Genomic DNA, 20,692 nt, shown 5'->3' with positions numbered 1-20,692 from the left:
TGAGGAAGTCTGCTTCCCAGTTGTCCACGCCCGGGATGAACACTGCTGACAGTGCTATCACGTGATTCTCCGCCCAGCGAAGAATCTTGGCAGCTTCTGCCATTGCACTCCTGCTTCTTGTGCCGCCCTGCCTGTTTACATGGGCGACCGCCGTGATGTTGTCCGACTGAATCAACACCGGCTTTCCTTGCAGGAGAAGTTCCGCCTGGCTTAGAGCATTGTATATTGCTCTTAGTTCCAGAATGTTTATGTGAAGAGACTTTTCCAGACTCGTCCATACTCCCTGGAAGTTTCTTCCTTGTGTGACTGCTCCCCAGCCTCTCAGGCTGGCGTCCGTGGTCACCAGGATCCAATCCTGAATGCCGAATCTGCGGCCTTCTAATAGGTGAGCCTTCTGCAACCACCACAGAAGTGACACCCTTGTCTTTGGTGACAGGGTTATTCGCAGGTGCATCTGCAGATGCGACCCTGACCATTTGTCCAACAGATCCCTTTGGAATATTCTTGCATGGAATCTGCCGAATGGAATTGCTTCGTAAGAAGCCACCATTTTTCCCAGGACTCTTGTGCATTGATGTACTGACACTTTTCCTGGTTTTAGGAGGTTCCTGACCAGATCGGATAACTCCTTGGCTTTTTCCTCTGGAAGGAAAACCTTTTTCTGAACCGTGTCCAGAATCATTCCTAGGAACAGCAGACGAGTTGTCGGGATTAAATGGGATTTTGGAATATTCAGAATCCACCCGTGTTGTCTTAGCACCTCTTGAGATAGTGCTAAAGCTGTCTCCAGCTGTTCTCTGGACCTTGCCCTTATTAGGAGATCGTCCAAGTATGGGATAACTAATACGCCTTTTCTTCGAAGAAGAATCATCATCTCGGCCATTACCTTGGTAAAGACCCGAGGCGCCGTGGACAATCCGAACGGCAGCGTCTGAAACTGATAGTGACAGTTTTGAACAATGAACCTGAGGTACCCCTGGTGTGCGGGGTAAATCGGAACGTGTAGATACGCATCCTTGATGTCCAAGGATACCATAAAGTCCCCTTCTTCCAGGTTCGCTATCACTGCTCTGAGTGACTCCATCTTGAACTTGAACTTTTTTATGTAGAGGTTCAAGGACTTCAGATTTAGAATAGGCCTTACCGAGCCATCCGGCTTCGGTACCACAAATAGAGTGGAATAATACCCCTTTCCTTGTTGTAATAGGGGTACTTTGACTATCACCTGCTGAGCGTACAGCTTGTGAATGGCTTCCAACACCCTCTCCCTTTCGGAAGAGACGGTTGGTAAGGCAGACTTCAGGAAACGATGAGGAGGATCCGTCTCTAATTCCAACCTGTACCCCTGAGATATTATCTGCAGGATCCAGGGGTCTACCTGCGAGTGAGCCCACTGCGCGCTGTAATTTTTGAGACGGCCCCCCACTGTCCCCGAGTCCGCTTGAGAGGCCCCAGCGTCATGCTGAGGTTTTTGCAGGAGCCGGGGAGGGCTTCTGTTCCTGGGAAGGAGCTGCCTGTTGGTGTCTCTTCCCTCTTCCTCTGCCTCGTGGCAGGTACGACAAGCCCTTTGCTCTCTTATTTTTGTAGGAGCGAAAAGGCTGCGGTTGAAAGGTCGGTGCCTTTCTCTGTTGGGGAGTGACTTGAGGTAAAAAAGTGGATTTCCCGGCAGTAGCCGTGGCCACCAAGTCTGATAGACCAACTCCAAATAACTCCTCCCCTTTATACGGCAAAACCTCCATGTGACGTTTTGAATCCGCATCGCCTGTCCACTGTCGTGTCCATAAGGCTCTTCTGGCTGAAATGGACATAGCACTCACCCGAGATGCCAGTGTGCAAATATCCCTCTGTGCATCACGCATATAGATAAATGCATGCTTTATTTGTTCTAACGACAGTAAAACATTGTCCCTATCTAGGGTATCAATATTTTCAATCAGGGATTCTGACCAAACTACTCCAGCACTGCACATCCAGGCAGTTGCTATAGCTGGTCGTAGTATAACACCTGCATGTGTGTATATATTCTTTTGAATAACTTCCATCTTTCTATCTGATGGATCCTTAAGTGCGGCCGTCTCAGGAGAGGGTAACGCCACTTGTTTGGATAAGCGTGTGAGCGCCTTGTCCACCTTAGGGGGTGTTTCCCAGCGCGCCCTAACCTCTGGCGGGAAAGGGTATAATGCCAATAACTTTTTTGAAATTATCAACTTTTTATCAGGAGCAACCCACGCTTCATCACACACGTCATTTAATTCTTCTGATTCAGGAAAAACTGTTTGTAGTTTTTTCACACCATACATAATACCCTGTTTTACGGTATCTGTAGTATCAGCTAAATGTAACGTCTCCTTCATTGCCAAAATCATATAACGTGTGGCCCTACTGGAAAATACGTTTGAATTTCTACCGTCGTCACTGGAATCAGTGCCCGTGTCTGGGTCTGTGTCGACCGACTGAGGCAAAGGGCGTTTTACAGCCCCTGACGGTGTTTGAGGCGCCTGGACAGGCATTAATTGATTGTCCGGCCGCCTCATGTCCTCAACTGACTGTTTAAGGGAAGATAAACCATCACGTAATTCCACAAATAAAGGCATCCATTCTGGTGTCGACCCCCTGGGGGGTGACATCTGCATATTTGGCAATTGCTCCGCCTCCACACCAATATCGTCCTCATACATGTCGACACCACGTACCGACACACACCGCAAACTCACAGGGAATGCTCTAATGAAGACAGGACCCACTAGCCCTTTTGGGGAGACAGAGGGAGAGTCTGCCAGCACACACCACAAAGCGCTATATATACAAGGGATATCCTTATATTAAGTGCTCCCTTATAGCTGCTTTAATATATATATATATAGCCATTAATGTGCCCCCCCTCTCTGTTTTACCCTGTTTCTGTAGTGCAGTGCAGGGGAGAGACCTGGGAGCCGTTCTGACCAGCGGAGCTGTGACAGAAAATGGCGCCGTGTGCTGAGGAGATAGGCCCCGCCCCTTTTTCGGCGGGTTCTTCTCCCGCTATTTTTCCAGTCAGGCAGGGGTTAAATATCTCCATATAGCCCCTATGGGCTATATGTGAGGTATTTTTAGCCTTGTATAAGGTTTATATTTGCCTCTCAGAGCGCCCCCCCCCAGCGCTCTGCACCCTCAGTGACTGCCCAGTGAAGTGTGCTGAGAGGAAAATGGCGCACAGCTGCAGTGCTGTGCGCTACCTTATGAAGACTGAGGAGTCTTCAGCCGCCGGTTTCCGGACCTCTTCACGCTTCAGCATCTGCAAGGGGGTCGGCGGCGCGGCTCCGGGACCGGACTCCACGGCTGGGCCTGTGTTCGATCCCTCTGGAGCTAATGGTGTCCAGTAGCCAAGCAGCAAATCCACTCTGCATGCAGGTGAGTTTACTACTTTCCCCCTAAGTCCCACGTTGCAGTGATCCTGTTGCCAGCAGGACTCACTGTAAAGAAAAAAAAAAAAACCTAAACTAAACTTTCTCTAAGCAGCTCTTTAGGAGAGCCACCTAGATTGCACCCTTCTCGTTCGGGCACAAAATCTAACTAGAGTCTGGAGGGGGGTCATAGGGGGAGGAGCCAGTGCACACCACCTGACCTAGTAAAGCTTTACTTTTTTGTGCCCTGTCTCCTGCGGAGCCGCTATTCCCCATGGTCCTTTCAGGAACCCCAGCATCCACTTAGGACGATAGAGAAATGTATTTAAAGACACATTGTCAGCATGCAGTGTCGTACTGGGACATGAAGGGCACACCGGGAACACCTCTTGTTATGGACCCATACTTTTGCCTGGTCAAAGCCAACCAAGGTGTTCAATGAAAACAACACAGAGGCGTGCCAAAACCAATAAAGTCCTACAGTGTAATGATACATAAATTCCATGTATAAGACAAGTGCACAGTCTTGATTCCGCTCACTAGAGGAAGTAGTGGCCCCTCATGCAGTGGTGTGTACCGGTGTTTTGTATGCTAACCCTGTGTGTCATTCCGGCCCCGTCAATATGTCTCACAGAAATGTGGCAAGTAAAGAAGTGATAAGTAAAGGATATTGTTTATCACATAAAATTGGTTTGGTTAAACATATGTGTTGTCACTTGTGCATATTTTCTATTTTTAAAGAAAGTGCATGCGGAATTGTCCGCATAGCAAAGTTCAGCAGAATTGATTCTTTACAAATTGATCCATGGCAACATAGTTGCCAATGTGATTAATTTGTGGTATTTTTGGAGGTTGGATGTTGACCAGAGCAAACAAGCATATTGCATGTATTATATTATGTAACCTTAATGGCTAACCTTCCGACTCCAGCTGTTGCTGAACTTATCATCCCAACATGTCCTGCGACATTTTGTACATTTGGAGTATTGGAAACTTACGCAGGCTATGCTGGGATGTGTATGTCATCAGCAGCTGTAGTGTAAAGGTTACCCATCAATGTTGTAGAAGGTGCTATATGAATTCATTTGTTGTCTTGCTGTGTTGTGTTGCTTAGCATGCCATCTTAAATGTAGCTTACATAGTATCAAATGTAAGGCATAGATTCAGCTCATGTGTTTCCAATGTTTTTTGTTGTTGTTGTTGTTTTTTTTGTTTTTTGGGTGGTTTTAAAATGTTATAGTGATTTGTGAATGTTTTAATTTGTTATTTTTGGCAGGAGTGTGTAATCATGTTATTGACAAAGTCAAATCAAAATCTAACCAAATAAAAAATTAGTTTGGATTTTATGTTTGGGTGATTTATGGATCATTTACCCAGCCAATATGACCTACATCATGCATGGTTTGCTGAATGTTCCGACATGTCTAAAATGACTTACTAAATTAATCAAACCTTTATTGCAACCCATACAGAATCCGACATGCCCCAGGAAACACAGCAGGACACATTGAGTGATGATAATTCTGTGCAGCAACAGCAGCCTTCTTCACCCACACAGACACCACCAACTGCTCAACTGACCACACAAACACCATGGTAGACCGCGAGGTTAAGTGGGGGCAACCACAAGAGTGACCCCACTTAACCTCACGGTCTACCACAGACTGCAAAGTTTCCACCATTGGATACAATGGAGCGCCTATGCGCTACATTGTATCTCCAGTGCGCCACCTGACTGACAGTTCAGGTGCGCACAGCCAATCAGTAGAGTGGCATGACGTGGCACTCCCTGATTGGCTGAAGGGACCCTCTTTGACAGGAGTCACGGGGGGTCCCGCCAGTCGGGTAAAGGGGTCCCATGTTTAAACATGGGACTCCTTTCAGTTCGTGTTTTTCGTTTTTTTATTTTGCCAAGTACGTGGATTACAAACAGAAGAGGACCAATCTACACTGGATTGTTGTGAGTATAATTTTAATTACAGGTACCCCTGGATTCTACTGGAGAAGAGGACCAACTCTTCGTGTCAACATAGGTAAGTATGTATGAATGTAAGTGTGCATGTATGTATCACAGTGTGTGTGTTTTGTTTTTATTTGGGTATTTTTTTGTAGTAGAACTACAGGTACCAGTGGACCAATTTCCCCCCCCCCCCCCCGCATGCTGGTACTTGGGGTTCTCCAAGTACCAGCTTGCGGGGGAGACTTGCTGGGACTTGTAGTTCTGCTACAAAAAAACATTCTTTTTTTTGTCACAAAAGGCTATCAGCCCCCCATCTGCCGCCCCTGGCCCTTGGGTGGCTGGAGGGTGGACCCCTTGATTTAAGGGGTCCCCACTCCTCCAGGGTACCCCGGCCAGGGGTGACTAGTTGGTGATTTAATGCCAGGGCCGCAGGGACCAATATAAAAGTGTCCCCCGGCTGTGGCATTATCTCTCTGACTAGTGGAGCCCGGTGCTGGTGTTAAAAATACGGGGGACCCCTACGTCTTTTGTCCCCCATATTTTTTGCACTAGGACCAGGTGCAGAGCCCGGTGCTAGTTGTTAAAATATGGGGGAACCCCTGTCAATTTTTTTCCCGTATTTTTACAACCAGGACCGGCTCAAAGAGGCCGAGGCTGGTTTTTCAGAAGAGGGGGGACCCCACACCAATTTTACAAAACAGTTCTAATGTTAACAGACCCTTGACCACAGATATGCATGCACGGATCTCGTGGATCCATGCATGACTAACAAAATACGCTTGACAAAAGCAGTTCTATTTTTTTGGCGTGATTTTTTGCGATTTGTACATTTTTCACGGCAGGGTTTCAAAAATCCCGGCCGACATTTTTATAGTAAATGACCGTGTTCTATACCTAAACAGCCGAATTTGACTGATGGTGTATTCAATCGTAATTTTGAACTTTGAGTTTCACAAAATATGAATACCAACATCACTACTGAAATTTGACTTTAATAAATTCCTGATTTCGACACTTTGAAAAAAAAAAACAAATCGGCCAAAATCGGCCAAAATCGAATTGTTAGTAAATATACCGCTAGATGTCAACACTTGCTGCTAACTGCCCTGCATCACCAACAGTGGGTGAGCTTGGAAATTTTATCCTTTACCTTGCAGCCCCAGTTGCAGGAGAAAATTAAGGAGGAGCTATTGATGGGTCACGTTCTGCTTGTGTTGACAATTTTCTCATCAGCAGGTCTTTGAACCTCTGCAGACTTTTGTCTGCTGGAAAGAGAGATACAACATAGGCTTTAAACCTAGGATCGAGTACAGTGGCCAAAATTTAGTGCTCTGATTTCAACAGATTGACCACCCTTGAATCCTGGCAAAGCGAATGAAGGGCTCCATCCACAAGTCCCACATACTTAGTGGAATCGCTCTGTCTTAGCTCCTCCTTCAATTTCTCCAGCTACTTCTGCAAAAGCCTGATGAGGGGAATGACCTGACTCAAGCTGGCAGTGTCTGAACTGACTTCACATGTGGCAAGTTCAAAGGTGTGGAGAACTTTGCACAACATGGAAATCATTCTCCACTGTGCTTGAGTCAGGTGCATTTTCTCTCCTTTGCCTATATCGTAGGTGGATGTATAGGATTGAATGGCCTTTTGCTGCTCCTCCATCCTCTGAAGCATATAGAAAGTTGAATTCCACCTCGTTACCACCTCTTGCTTCAGGTGATGGCAGGGCAGGTTCAGGAGTGTTTGCTGGCACTCCAGTCTCTGGCACGCAGTCGCTGAATGTCGAAAGTGGCCCGCAATTTTTCGGGCCACCAACAGCATCTCCTGCACACCCTTGTCATTTTTCAATAAAATCTGCACCACCAAATTAATTGTATGTGCAAAACATGGGACGTGCTGGAATTTGCCCAGATGTAATGCACGCACAAATCCCCAGGAGAATCTAAGTGGAGTAAGCTGCGGGAGGCAATACATCTACCCAGGGGGCTCTCGCAGTCATGTAGTCCTTAGTTTGCCCTGCTCCACTTGTTCACATGTCCGTGGTTATGTGGACATTGGGTACAACCGCATTTTTCAGGACACTGAGGACACTTTTCTTAATGTCCCTGTACAGTCCAGGAATCGCTTGCCTATTGAAGTGGATTCTAGACGGGATTTGGTACCGGGGACACAGTACATCCATCAACTGTCTAAATCCCACTGCACTAATGGCAGATACCGGACGCATATCTAACACCAGTATAGTAGTTATGGCCTCAGTAATCCGCTTTGCAACAGGGTGACTGCTGTCATATTACATCTTCCTCACAGAGGACTGTTGGACAATCATTTGCTTAGTTGCAGTAGTACAAGTGGTCTTACGACTTCCCCTCTGGGATGACAATCGACTCCCAGCAGCAACAACAGCAGCAGAAGTAGGTGTACCACTCAAGGATCCTTCGGAGGAATCCCGATAAGGAGAGGACTCATCAGTCATGCCAGTGACATGGCCTACAGTACTACTTACGTTCCTGACTGAGGAGGAAATTGACGTTGAGGGAGTTGGTGGTGTGGCTTGCAGGAGCTTGGGTACAACAGGAAGAAAGGATTTAGGTGTCAGTGGACTGGTTACGCTCTTACCCAAAGTTTCTGAACTTGACAATAACTTCTGATGAATGCGCTGCAGGTGACGTATAAGGGAAGATTTTCCTAGGAGGTTAACGTCCTTACCCCTAATTATTATAGCTTGCAAAGGCAACACATGGCTTGACACCTGTTGTCCGTATTTGTGGAGAAATAATTCCACACCGAAGAGGTGGCTTTTTTGGTATTTTGCCCAGCATGACAATGGGCTTTCTCATCCCATGGGCAACAACTGTCTCCACTAGTGCCTTATTCAAACAAACCACATCACCATCAGAATCCTCATTGTCAGCTTCCTCCTCAGCACCAGCTACACCAATATCCTCCTCATCCTGGTGTACGTCTACAGTGACATCCTCAATCATTCACTTCGTGTCGTGAATGGCATATTGCCAATTTTTCATTTCTCATCAGATAATTTCTTTTTTTTCTAATTATTAATTTTTGCTTCTTGGATTTTACATGCCTTCTATGACATTGGGCTTCGGCCTTAGCAGACGACGTTGATGGAATTGCATCGTCAATATCATGACTGGTGTCTTCAGCAGCTTCAGCACAAGTACTAGGAACTGGAAGTGGTTCCTGATCTTCCACTATTTTTTCCTCCAAATTGCTGTTCTCCATTTCACAGGACAGCACCCCTTTACTATTACAGCACACAGAACAGTGCCCCTTTATTTTCACAGCACCCCTGTATTTTTACAGCATACAGGACCAGTGTGCTTTTATTTTAACAACTGCACCCCTGTATTTTTACAGCATACAGGGGCAGCGTAATATTATTTTAACAGCAGCACCCCTGTATTTTTACAGCATACAGGACCAGTGTGCTCTTATTTTAACAACTGCACACCTGAATTTCGACAGCATGCAGGACCAGTGTGCTTTTATTTTAACAACTGCACCCATGTATTTTTACAGCTACAGGACCAGGGTGCTGTTATTTTAACAACAGCAGCACCCCTGAATTATTACAGCATACAAGACTGGGCCAGCATCCATGTATTTTAACAGCATACAGGACCAGTGTGCTTTTATTTTAACAACCGAACCCCTGAATTTTTACATCATACAGGGCCAGTGTAATATTACTTTAAAAGCGGCACCCCTGTATTTTTACAGCATACAGGACCAGTGTGCTTTTATTTTAAAAAAAGCAGCACCCCAGAATTATTACAGCATACAAGACTGGGCCAGCACCAGGGACAAACGCAGGATTTTCATGGGGTGGTATCCGCACATAGTATACACACACAAACACACACACACACATTGCATACACATACACAGCATATGCACACAAGTACACACAGCATACACACACAGCATTAATACACACAAACACACACACAAACAGCATACACACACATCATACACAAAAACATCATGCACACACAGTATATGCACAAACACACATATCATACACACACAGCATATACACGTACATATCATACATACAAACAAACACACATAGCATACATACATACATACATACATACATACACATACATCATACACACAAACACGCAGAGCATACACACAGCATATACACAAACAGCATATACACATAACATGCACACACTCAGTATATACACACAAACAGCATACACACAGCATATATACACACACAAACAGCATATACACACATATCATACATACACACAGCATACACACACAGCATATACAAAACATATCATACACACACACATACAGCATATACACACAAACACACATAGCATACACACACACACACACACACATATCATACAAACATATCATACACATAGCATACATCCCCCCAAACATTAGAACAGTGAGTACTACACCCAGTACCCATAATAAGGCCCCATCACCTGGCTGCAGTGCTCAGCTGCAGAGGACAGTCAGTCAGTGCCTCACCCGTCCGTCCAGCTCTGTCCTAAAGTCACATGACCTGCAGGGGAGGAGCTACACACTGCCTCTGCAACTAGCTCCCACCCCCACATTCAGAGGATTCAGCCAGCAGCCAGCCTGTGCCTATGAGCAGGAGGCAGCTGCCGGCAGCCGCACAGTCTGCACTGTTTACAATTAAATAAACATTGGATAGCTGAGGCGATAGATCGGCGGGCTGGTGGGGTTTCTAGCTACTTACTCGGAAAACCCTTGCATGTGCGTGTGAGCACCCCTGTATTTTCACAGCATACAGGACCAGGGTGCACTTATTTTCACAAGTGCACCCCTGAATCTTTTTCAGCTTACAGGAACAGTGTGCTTTTATTTTAACAACTGCACCCCTGCATTTTTACAGCATACAGGACCAGTGTGCTTTTATTTTAACAACAGAAGCACCCCATAATTTTTACAGCATACAAGACTGGGCCAGCACCCCTGTATTTTCACAGCATGCAGGACCAGTGTGCTTTTATTTTAACAACTGCACCCCTGAATTTTTACAGCATACAGGGCCAGTGTAATATTATTTTAACAGCAGCACCCCTGTATTTTTATAGCATACAGGGTCAGTGTGCTTTTATTTTAACAACTGCACCCCTGAATTTTAACATCATACAGGACCAGTGTGCTTTTATTTTAACAACAGAAGCACCCCTGAATTTTTACAACATACAAGATTGGGCCAGCACCCCTGTATTTTCACAGCATACAGTACCAGTGTGCTTTTATTTTAACAACAGTACCCCTGAATTTTTACAGCAAACAGGAGGACAGTGCCCCTGCCCCCTGTACAATACAGTTACAGCCAGGACAGCAACACCCATGTACAGCTGCTGCACCCCTAACAGCACATGAAACACCAGTGACAGCCAGGACATTTTCACACAGCACAGGTACACCACAGGGCCAGGAGCAGCACTGACCCCACCAGATGCCACCACCCACAGAGAGACAGAGGTCTGTATCCCTCACTCTCCAAGTGCGGAGTGAATATGGCAGTGTACGCGCGACTGTTTATATGAAATTCAAATCCCGCGAGATTACGACAGCGGGATGATGATGTTTTGCCTCGTTCTGGTTTCCGAGTCTGGCAGGCAGGAAGTCCCGAGCTGTACTTGGATCCTGGCTTGGAGCGTGAAGTTCGGGGAGGTTTGATTCTCTGAGAACCGAACCCGCTCATCCCTATTTGTTACATTGCTTTCCTGCCTTTAAGCCACCTGAAATAGTGACTCCTAGATCTATTTCCTCCTCAGTAGTTTCCAGTATAGTGATATTAATACTATATTTAGCCTCTGGATTTTTGAGACCCAAGGGAATGATTTTGCATTTTTTGGCATTAAACTAATTGCCATACCCTTGACCATTCCTCTAGTGTACCTAGATCCTCAATCGTCTTTTTTACCACTCCTGGTGTGTCTACCCTGTTGCATACCTTTGTGTCATCTGCAAAATGGCATACTTTCCCTTTAATGCCATTTGCAATGTCACCAATCAAGATATTAAAATGCAATGGTCCAAGTACAGATCCCTGGGGTACTCTGGGTCACTGGTAACATTTCCCTCCTGTAAATGCACTCCAATTACCACAACTCTCTGTTTTCTATCCTGCAACCAAGATCTTATCCATTCAATAATCCTAGTATCTAATCCGAAGCTTTCAAGTTTATTTAGCAATCTGCGATGTGGAACAGTGTCAAAAGCCTTACTAAAGTATAGATAAGCTATATCGACGGTTCCACCTTTATCCATAACTTTAGTCACACAGTCAAAAAAGTCAATAAGATTTGTTTGACATGATCTCCCCCCAGTGAATACATGCTGTTTGGGATCCTGTAAATTGGGGTGTGGTATGGAAGGTAGATAGTAACTAGGTCGACTGTGTCTAGGTCGACCACTATTGGTCAACAGTAACTAGGTCGACAGCGTCTCTAGGTCCACAGAGTCTTAAGGTCGACATGGTCTAGGTCGACAGGTCAAAAGTCGACATGGGTTTTTTTATGCTTTATTGGTGTTGTTTTCTCCGTACAGTGACCGGGAACCCCAATTAGTGCAGCGTGTCCCCTCGCATGGCTCGCGTCGCTCACCATGCTTCGGGCAAGGTGCCTCGCTTCGCTCAGCACAGATTATCATTCCAATCGTAGTCCACGTGGATCGTTAAGTATGAAAAGGTTCAGAATTTTTTTTCAAAAAAACTCATGTCGACCTTTTGACCTGTTGACCTAGTACATGTCGACCTAGAAACCCTGTCAACCTAGCTATTGTCGACCAATAGTGGTCGACCTAGATAGCGTTGACCTAGTTACTGTCAACCTAGAGACCGGATCCCTGTAAACTGCTGGATTTGAGATAAACTACAACTCTTACTTTTAAGAGTGTTTCCATTAATTTCCCTACTACTGATGTAAGACTCACTGGTCTGTAGTTGTCTGTTTCTTCCTTGCTCCCACTTTTGTGCAGTGGGACTACGTTCGCTCTTTTCTAGTCCTCTGGAATTACTCCTGTAGCTAATGACTGGTTGAATAATTCTGTTAATGGTGCTATAAGCAGCCCTTTAAGTTCTTTTAGAATACTTGGATGTATCCCATCTGGCCCCACAGATTTGTCCACTTTCAGCTTTGAGAGTTCTGTTATGACCTTCTCCTCTGTAAATGTACTTGTTTCATTTTCCTGAATATCCCTGCAACTTAACTGTTGCCCCTTCCCCTCTCTTTCAGTAGTGAATACTGAGCAAAAATAAATTATTAAGATGATCTGCTATTACATTGTCTACCTTAACAAGACTCCCAGTCTTCGCCTTTTGTTTTCTCTTTTCACTTATATACCTAAAAAAAGTTTTGCCTCCTTTACCCACTGACTGGGCCATTTTCTCCTCAGCTTGTGCCTTTGCACATCTGATTACCTTCTTAGTCTCCTTCTGTCTAACAAGATACTGTATATCTCTTTGTCTTTGTTATTTTGTGTCTGCTTATATTTCCTAAAAGCCATCTTTTTTGCTTTCACAATATTTGCTACTTCTTTTGCAAACCACACTGGCTTCCTTTTACTTGTGTTTTTCACACTTTTGATACAAAGGTCTGTTGCCTTTAATATTGCGCTATTTAATGTTTTCCACCACTCCTGCACTGCTTCCAAGTTCCTCCACTCTGGAAGCAGTGCAGTATCCCTGAGCAGTCAGGCAGCTTCAGAGTCCAGCCTTCTGCTCCTTGTCACCTTCTTGCGGGATTGAGATGTCATGAGGAGTATATCTACTTCTACTTCTCGTGCCAGTTGCAGTGCACCATCTAGTAATCACTGGAGCCACCAAAGGAGGGGAGCAAACAGCATTGTGGGTACAGAGTTAGGCACAGGTGCAGGAGTCTGGAATTATTCTAATTCTTTCCAGGCTCCACAGCCAGCAGCAGATCTCCCAGCAGTTGCCACTGCTGCTGGGGGTGGTAGTGGAACCTGAAGACGGGCAGAATCACCCTGTGCAGCAGCACTGGCCAGGGGGCCCCCGTGAGAGAGGATGACCATGGGTACTTACTCCCTGCCCCCCTCCTTTTTTATTTGTCACTGGCTTCACCACCCTGGAGACAATGAAGGCCCTCATCCACTCACTGGTCACTGTTCCACTCAACTGTCATCTCTAGGCTGCACTACTCTTACAGTACCTCCTTTTATCTGGCCTCATTGACGCCGTCATCAATCTGTTCTCAATGTAGTATTAGATTCAGGGAGGGGGCGGGTGGAGTGTGATCAGGGTAATCTCACCCTGTAAAACAAATACCATTTCCTTCGGATGGCTGCAACTTTCCACTTTTCCCCGTTGCCGAGAGCTCAGCTCTGGGGAGGAGAGGGAGGTCACAGCTTCCCAAAGGAGGTGTGTGTGGTACAGATGGAGATCGTAATGATAGCCCCCTCCTTTCCATGGATCTGCTACTGCCCCAGTGCTGCTGCTTGGCTCATCTTGCCTCATCTTGCCTCTGTCTCCCCTCTCCGCCATACCCTATACTACTACTCAGTTACACAGCACTATAAGATAGAGAATCCTGAGTCAGTCTGTTTCGGGTTTGGCGCTACTAAATTTACCAACAACTTCCACAAGGTTGGCTGTACTCTGCTGAAGGGAGTCTGGATGTTTCGACCATCTGAATCAACACAGGGTGAGAGCAGTATGAGATGAGATGGCAGCAGACTACAGTGATGAACTACTGTATATGCAGGAGACACCGAAAGAGAATCCATATGACAGAGTAGTAAAATTATACAATTAGCCTACGGACAAAGTGGAGAAACATGAGGCATGATATTACAAGGAACAGTAAAATAGGAGGCATGAGGTTATGAGGAACTGCAAAACAAGAGGCGATAAAAGTATTTCCTGGGGGCAAAGCTTCTGGCCTAGATGGCATTCCCATTGAGGTATATAAAAGCCATTTAGCTTTCTTTGTGCCCCAAATATTACAGCTATTTGGGGCAATTTTTTAACAAAATACACTTCCTCTGTCTATGGCAGAAACATTAATTATCGTAATCCCTAAACCAGATAAAGACTCTAGACTTGTTGAGTCTTATCGTCCTATCTCTCTGCTACCCACTGATATTAAAATTTTGGCAAAATTCCTGGCGACTAGATTAATTAGTTGCCCACGGAGATGCCAGTTCTTCTTTTATAGTCTCACTAGATGCAGCAAACGCCTTCGATTCTGTAGAATGGGCTTTACTGTGGGAAATCATGGGCAGATTTGGCATAGGCCCGAACTATATCAAATATGTCAAGTTATTATACTCTGTGCCTACAGCCAGAGTTTCAGTGAATGGCTATGTTTCACAATCATTTTCGATATCTAGAGGAACGAGATAGGGGTGCCCGCTGTCCCCAATTCTGTTTGCCATCGCTATTGAACCCCTAGCATGCTTAATACGAGCTAGCCAGGATATCATGGGAATAAAAGTTGGAGCAAGGGAAGATAGAGTGGCATTATATGCAGATGATCTATTATTATTTGTAGATGACTATGTAGCATCAGGGTGGTCTTCAGGTTGCCGACTGTCGGGATCCTGGCGCACAGTATACCGGCGCCGGAATCCCGACAGCCGGCATACTGACACTTTTTCTCCCTCGTGGGGGTCCACGACCCCCCTTGAGGGAGAATAGATAGCGTGGCGTGCGTGGCCCACCACCTTGCCCGCGAGGGGCTCATTTGCGCTCGCCACGCTGTCGGTATGCCGGCGGTCGGGCTTCCGGCACCGGTATGCTGGTCGCCGGGAGCCCGGCGCCGGCATACCATACTACACCCGTAGCATCAATGCCTAAAATCTTGAAGATGATAAATACCTACGGTCAATATTCTGATCTTAAAATTAATTGGGATAAGTCCTGTATCATCCCACTTAAGGGTAAAATATCAAGTAGTCCTCTATTGTCTTTCCCACTTAGGTGGGTAGATTAATTTAAATATTTGGGTATATGGCTGTCGAATGAGGCCAGTAACTATATCTTGCTTAATATTACCCCACAGATACATTATCTTCGCTCTAAAATTAAGGTCTGGGGGAAATTGCCCCTAACTACTACAGGGCGATTGAATTTGATTAAAATGGTTTACCAGCCTAAGCTTCTCTATGTTCTTCAGCAATCACCTATATACATTAATTTGAAAGTATTTAAACAAATAGATAGTCTAATGTTGTCTCTGATATGGGCTAATAAGAGAGCCCGAATAAAAACTGAAACACTATCTCGCCCGAAAACAGTAGGAGGGTTGGTCCAGTGCCGTTTCTAGCGGCGGGCGAGCCGTGCAACCGCACGGGGCGCCCGCCGCGGCACTTTGTTACTCCTTCTCGCCTCTCCCGAGCGCTCCTGCTCGAGGGGCGGAGTTTCGCGGAATGACGCGTTGCGTCGTGACGTCACGACGCAAACGCGTCATTCCGCGAAGCCCCGCCCCCCGAGCAGGAGCGCTCGGGAGAGGCGAGAAGGAGATCAGCATGAAGGAGGAGGCGGCCGGCGCGAGGGACGTGAGGCGGCGGGACCGAAGAGCGGGAAGACGTAAGTATTCTCTCTCTCTCCCCCCCTCTCCCCCTTCCTTCCCCTCAACTTGAAACCTGCCTGCCGCTGCCGCACTGTGTAAAATGGGGACACCTGCCTATGGGGATACCTGCCTGCCGCACTGTGTAAAATGGGGGCACCTGCCTGCGTACTGTGTAATATGGGGGCACCTGCCTGCGTACTGTGTAATATGGGGGCATCTGCCTGCGTACTGTGTAATATGGGGGCATCTGCCTGCGTACTGTGTAATATGGGGGCATCTGCCTGCGTACTGTGTAATATGGGGGCATCTGCCTGCGTACTGTGTAATATGGGGGCATCTGCCTGTGTACTGTGTAAAATGGGGATATCTGCCTGCCGCGCTGTGTAAAATGGGGATACCTGCCTGCCGTGCTGTGTAAAATGGGGATATCTGCCTGCCGTGCTGTGTAAAATGGGGATATCTGCCTGCCGTGCTGTGTAAAATGGGGATATCTGCCTGCCGTGCTGTGTAAAATGGGGATACCTGCCTGCCGCACTGTGTAAAATGGGGATACCTGCCTGCTGCACTTTGTAAAATGGGGGCACCTGCCTGCGTACTGTGTAAAATGGGGATACCTGCCTACCGTACTGTGTAAAATGGGGATACCTGCCTTCCGTACTGTGTAAAATGGGGACACCTGCCTGCCGCGCTGTGTAATATGGGGACACTTGCCTGCTGTAATGTGTAAAAAGGGGACTTTTTTATTTTTATTTTTTCCCCCCTGTGGTGGGTGTGATGATATCAGATGAGGCCATGCCCACTTTAATGAGACCACGCCCATTTTAATCAGGCCACACACCCTTGTCGGGAGCGCGCGCGCCTACGGCGCGCGCATGCTTTTTCTTTTTATGGCTATATGGGGGGGGGGCACACATTTTTTTTTAGAGCAATAGGGGGGGGGGGCGCATTTTGAAATCTCGCACTGGGAGCCAAATTGTCTAGAAACGGCCCTGGGTTGGTCCTTCCTGTTTTTAAGCTCAATACTATGCAGCTCAATTGACACATATTTGGGACTGTGTAAACAACTCTGATAGGTTATCTTTACACTCTCAAATGGTACTACGGGAATATCCAGAGGGCACGCCTCTTCAATTACTCCTTTGTGGAAATACTAAAATGTCCAAGCTTCCATTAATAAAGCAAGCAATACTTGTCTGGAAGGCAGTACATTCTATTCTACATGGCCAAGGGTTTGACCCAGATACCCCGTTAGATAATAAGTATGGCTTCACAGAATTTTCCTTGATACAAATCAAGGAGATCTTGGGGAGGTAGGGTATAACATCACTGGTGCAACTATATATTAATAATGTACTTAAACCCTTTCAGCAACTTCGACAAGAATATGGCGTGCCCTTCTGGAGTTTTTCCAAATATTGTTAACTCGCCCCTCAAATTGATGCTGCAGAATCGAGGGAATGAGCACTTAGTATCTGGTATATATTCAACTATAATACAAACTGATCCCATGATTAATCTTAGGAATAAATGATAAGCAGATTTGGGACCATTAACGGATGAGACGTGGAATGGGGCGTTAAGCTCCTCTACTATTGCTACAAATGCTATTAGATATCAGCAAATTCAAATGTATATAATTCATAGAGTATACATGACACCGGTAAGAATGTTTCGGTTTGGAATTACATACTCTACGAAATGACCTAAATGTGGGAATGGAGATGCCAATTGTTGGCATCTAATATGGCTATGTCCATCGGTAGCAGCTTTTTAGAATGGGGTGATTAATGTATTGACAGTAACTGGAATCCGACGTCTATTCTTACCCCGGTTGTATGTGTTGTGTCAGCAATTGAAAATGATTTACTAGATGCTCCTAGTAGACAATATATAGTTAATACATGTGTGTTAGCTAAGGTATGCATAGCAAGACTATGGGGTATATGCAATTGCCGGCGAATCGCGGCAATTTTTCGCCCGTTTTTTAATTCGACACAATTCGACCGTCGAATTCCGGCAAGTGGGTGCCGGAATTCAACATATTCAATAAAAAACGGATTCGACAGTCCCGCTGTCGAAAAACGGCCGATTTGACGGATTTTGATTAGACTTGTAAAAATGTAAAAAAACGGGAAAAACCCCGAAAAAAAATTGCGTGGGGTCCCCCCTCCTAAGCATAACCAGCCTCGGGCTCTTCGAGCCGGTCCTGGTTCTAAAAATCCGGGGGAAAAACTGACAGGGGATCCCCCGTATTTTTAAAACCAGCACCGGGCTCTGCGCCTGGTGCTGGTGCAAAAAATACGGGGGACAAAAAGCGTAGGGGTCCCCCGTATTTTTTACACCAGCATCGGGCTCCACTAGCTGGACAGATAATGCCACAGCCGGGGGTCACTTTTATACAGCGCCCTGCGGCCGTGGCATTAAATATCCAACTAGTCACCCCTGGCTGGGGTACCCTGGGGGATCAAGAAGACCCCCCCCCCCAGCCACCCAAGGGCCAGGGGTGAAGCCCGAGGCTGTCCCCCCCATCCAAGGGCTGCGGATGGGGGGCTGATAGCCTTGATTAAAATGATAGAATATTGTTTTTTCCTGAAGAACTACAAGTCCCAGCAAGCCTCCCCCGCAAGCTGGTACTTGGAGAACCACAAGTACCAGCATGCGGGTGGAAAAACGGGTCCGCTGGTACCTGTAGTTCTACTGAAAAAAAAATACCCAAATAAAAACAGGAGACACACACCGTGAAAGTAAAAGTTTATTTCATACATGCCGACACACACATACTTACCTATGTTGACCTGCCAACTGCCACGCCCCCTCGTCACTGTGAATAGAATTATACTCACCTGATCCAGTGTCCGGATCTTTTTAAATAATCCTCGTACTTGGCAAAACAACAAAACGGCAACCCGGACCAAACGGACTGAAAGGGGTCCCATCATTACACATGGGACCCCTTTCCACGAATGCCGGGACCCCACGTGACTCCTGTCACAGAGGGTCCCTTCAGCCAATCAGCGAGAGCAACGTCGTGGCACTCTGCTGATTGGCAATGCGCGTCTGAGCTGTCAGACAGTGCATCGCAAAGCCTTACCATTATCTTCAATGGTGGGAACTTTGCGGTCAGCGGTGAGGTCACCCGCGGTCAGCGGCTGACCGCGGGTAACCCCACCGCTGACCGCAAAGTTCCTGCCATTGAAACTAATGGAGGGAGCTGTGCGATGCGCTGTCTGCCAGCTCAGACGCGCCTACAGCCAATCAGGAGAGTGCCACAAAGTCTGATTGGCTGAAGAGACCTTTCTGTGACAGCAGTCACGGGGGGGTCTCTGCATTCGGGGAAAGGGGTCCCATGTGTAAACATAGGAACCCTTTCAGTCCGCCTGGTCCGGGTGTTCGTTGTTTTTTTTTGCCAAGTACGTGGATTATAATAAAAGACCACAGGACACTGGATCAGGTGAGTATAATTTTATTTTCAGGTACACCGTGGATTCTACTTGGACAAGTGGACAGAGGTCGGCGTGTGAACATAGGTAAGTATGTGTGTGTCGACATGTGTGAAATAAAGTTTTACTCTCACGGTGTGCGTGTCCTGTTTTTATTTGGGTATTTTTTTTCCAGTAGAACTACAGGTACCAGCGGGCCCGTTTTTCTCCCGCATGCTGGTACTTGTGGTTCTCCAAGTACCAGCTTGCGGGGGAGGCTTGCTGGGACTTGTAGTACTACTGGAAAAAACAATATTCTTTCAATTTTCAAAAGGCTATCAGCCCCCCATCCGCAGCCCTTGGATGGGGGGGACAGCCTCGGGCTTCACCCCTGGCCCTTGGGTGGCTGGAGGGGGGGATCCCTTGATTGAATAAATACCCCTTGATATATAAATAATACTTGTGCCTCCAAAATAGACAAACCAAGTACCTAATCCCTTCTAATATAAATAGATATGCTATTACCAATTAAAAAAAAAAAACACAAAAAAAAACATGTTTTTAAAAAATTTTATTAGATTCCGCCAGCAAAGTGTGGCGGATTGAAAATGACGAATTTACTTGCTAAAAGCACTGTTGTCGAATTTACAATCTTCAATTGAATATACTTTTGTCGAATTGCCGCATTTGTACCATTGCAGAAATGTCGAATTTGACAAATGTCGAATTTCAAAAAGTCGAATTTTGAAAGTCCGTTTTTTTTGACGAAAAGTACTGAATTGCATTGTCGAAATTTTTTTTGGGGCGAAAATGTCCCGTTTTTAGACATTTTCAGGAATTCGACCGCAATTGCATATACCCCTATGGCTGGATAAGAAAGCTCCAGAACTACAGACTTGGAAAGCACTAATTAATGAAATTATGGCACATGACAAGATTGTATATTTGGCAAGAAAAGCGCCAAAAAAATATAACAGCTTTTGGGGCAAATGGCTTGATTCTCCATATGCTTTTTGATCCATCATAGGTGTGGGATATCCCACTATGAGAACGGGTGGTGGTGGTGACCCGGAGCTAGCCACATATTAAAATACTAAGCTACAGTATAGTACAAGATGGTAATTTAGCAGTATTAAGATTACTGGATTGATTTTCCGTATATATAAAATACTGGTATGGTTATAGATAATAGTACTACTTGCTCAGATCTCTTTAAATACTAAGACACATTATAAATGCATGAACATATAAGGCTAGTAGGAATAACAAATATGAGGCGGTAATCCTAAATGTTAGTGCATTTAGGATAGAAGAAGCACAGGTACAGTTATTGAAATATATGTGTTATGTTCTGATAGTGTGATACGA

This window comes from Pseudophryne corroboree, chromosome 4 (genome assembly GCF_028390025.1).
Source record: "Pseudophryne corroboree isolate aPseCor3 chromosome 4, aPseCor3.hap2, whole genome shotgun sequence".
NCBI classification, from domain to species: Eukaryota; Metazoa; Chordata; class Amphibia; order Anura; family Myobatrachidae; genus Pseudophryne; species Pseudophryne corroboree.
The sequence above is the reverse complement of the archived record's forward strand: the minus strand, read 5'-3'. Positions refer to the sequence as shown.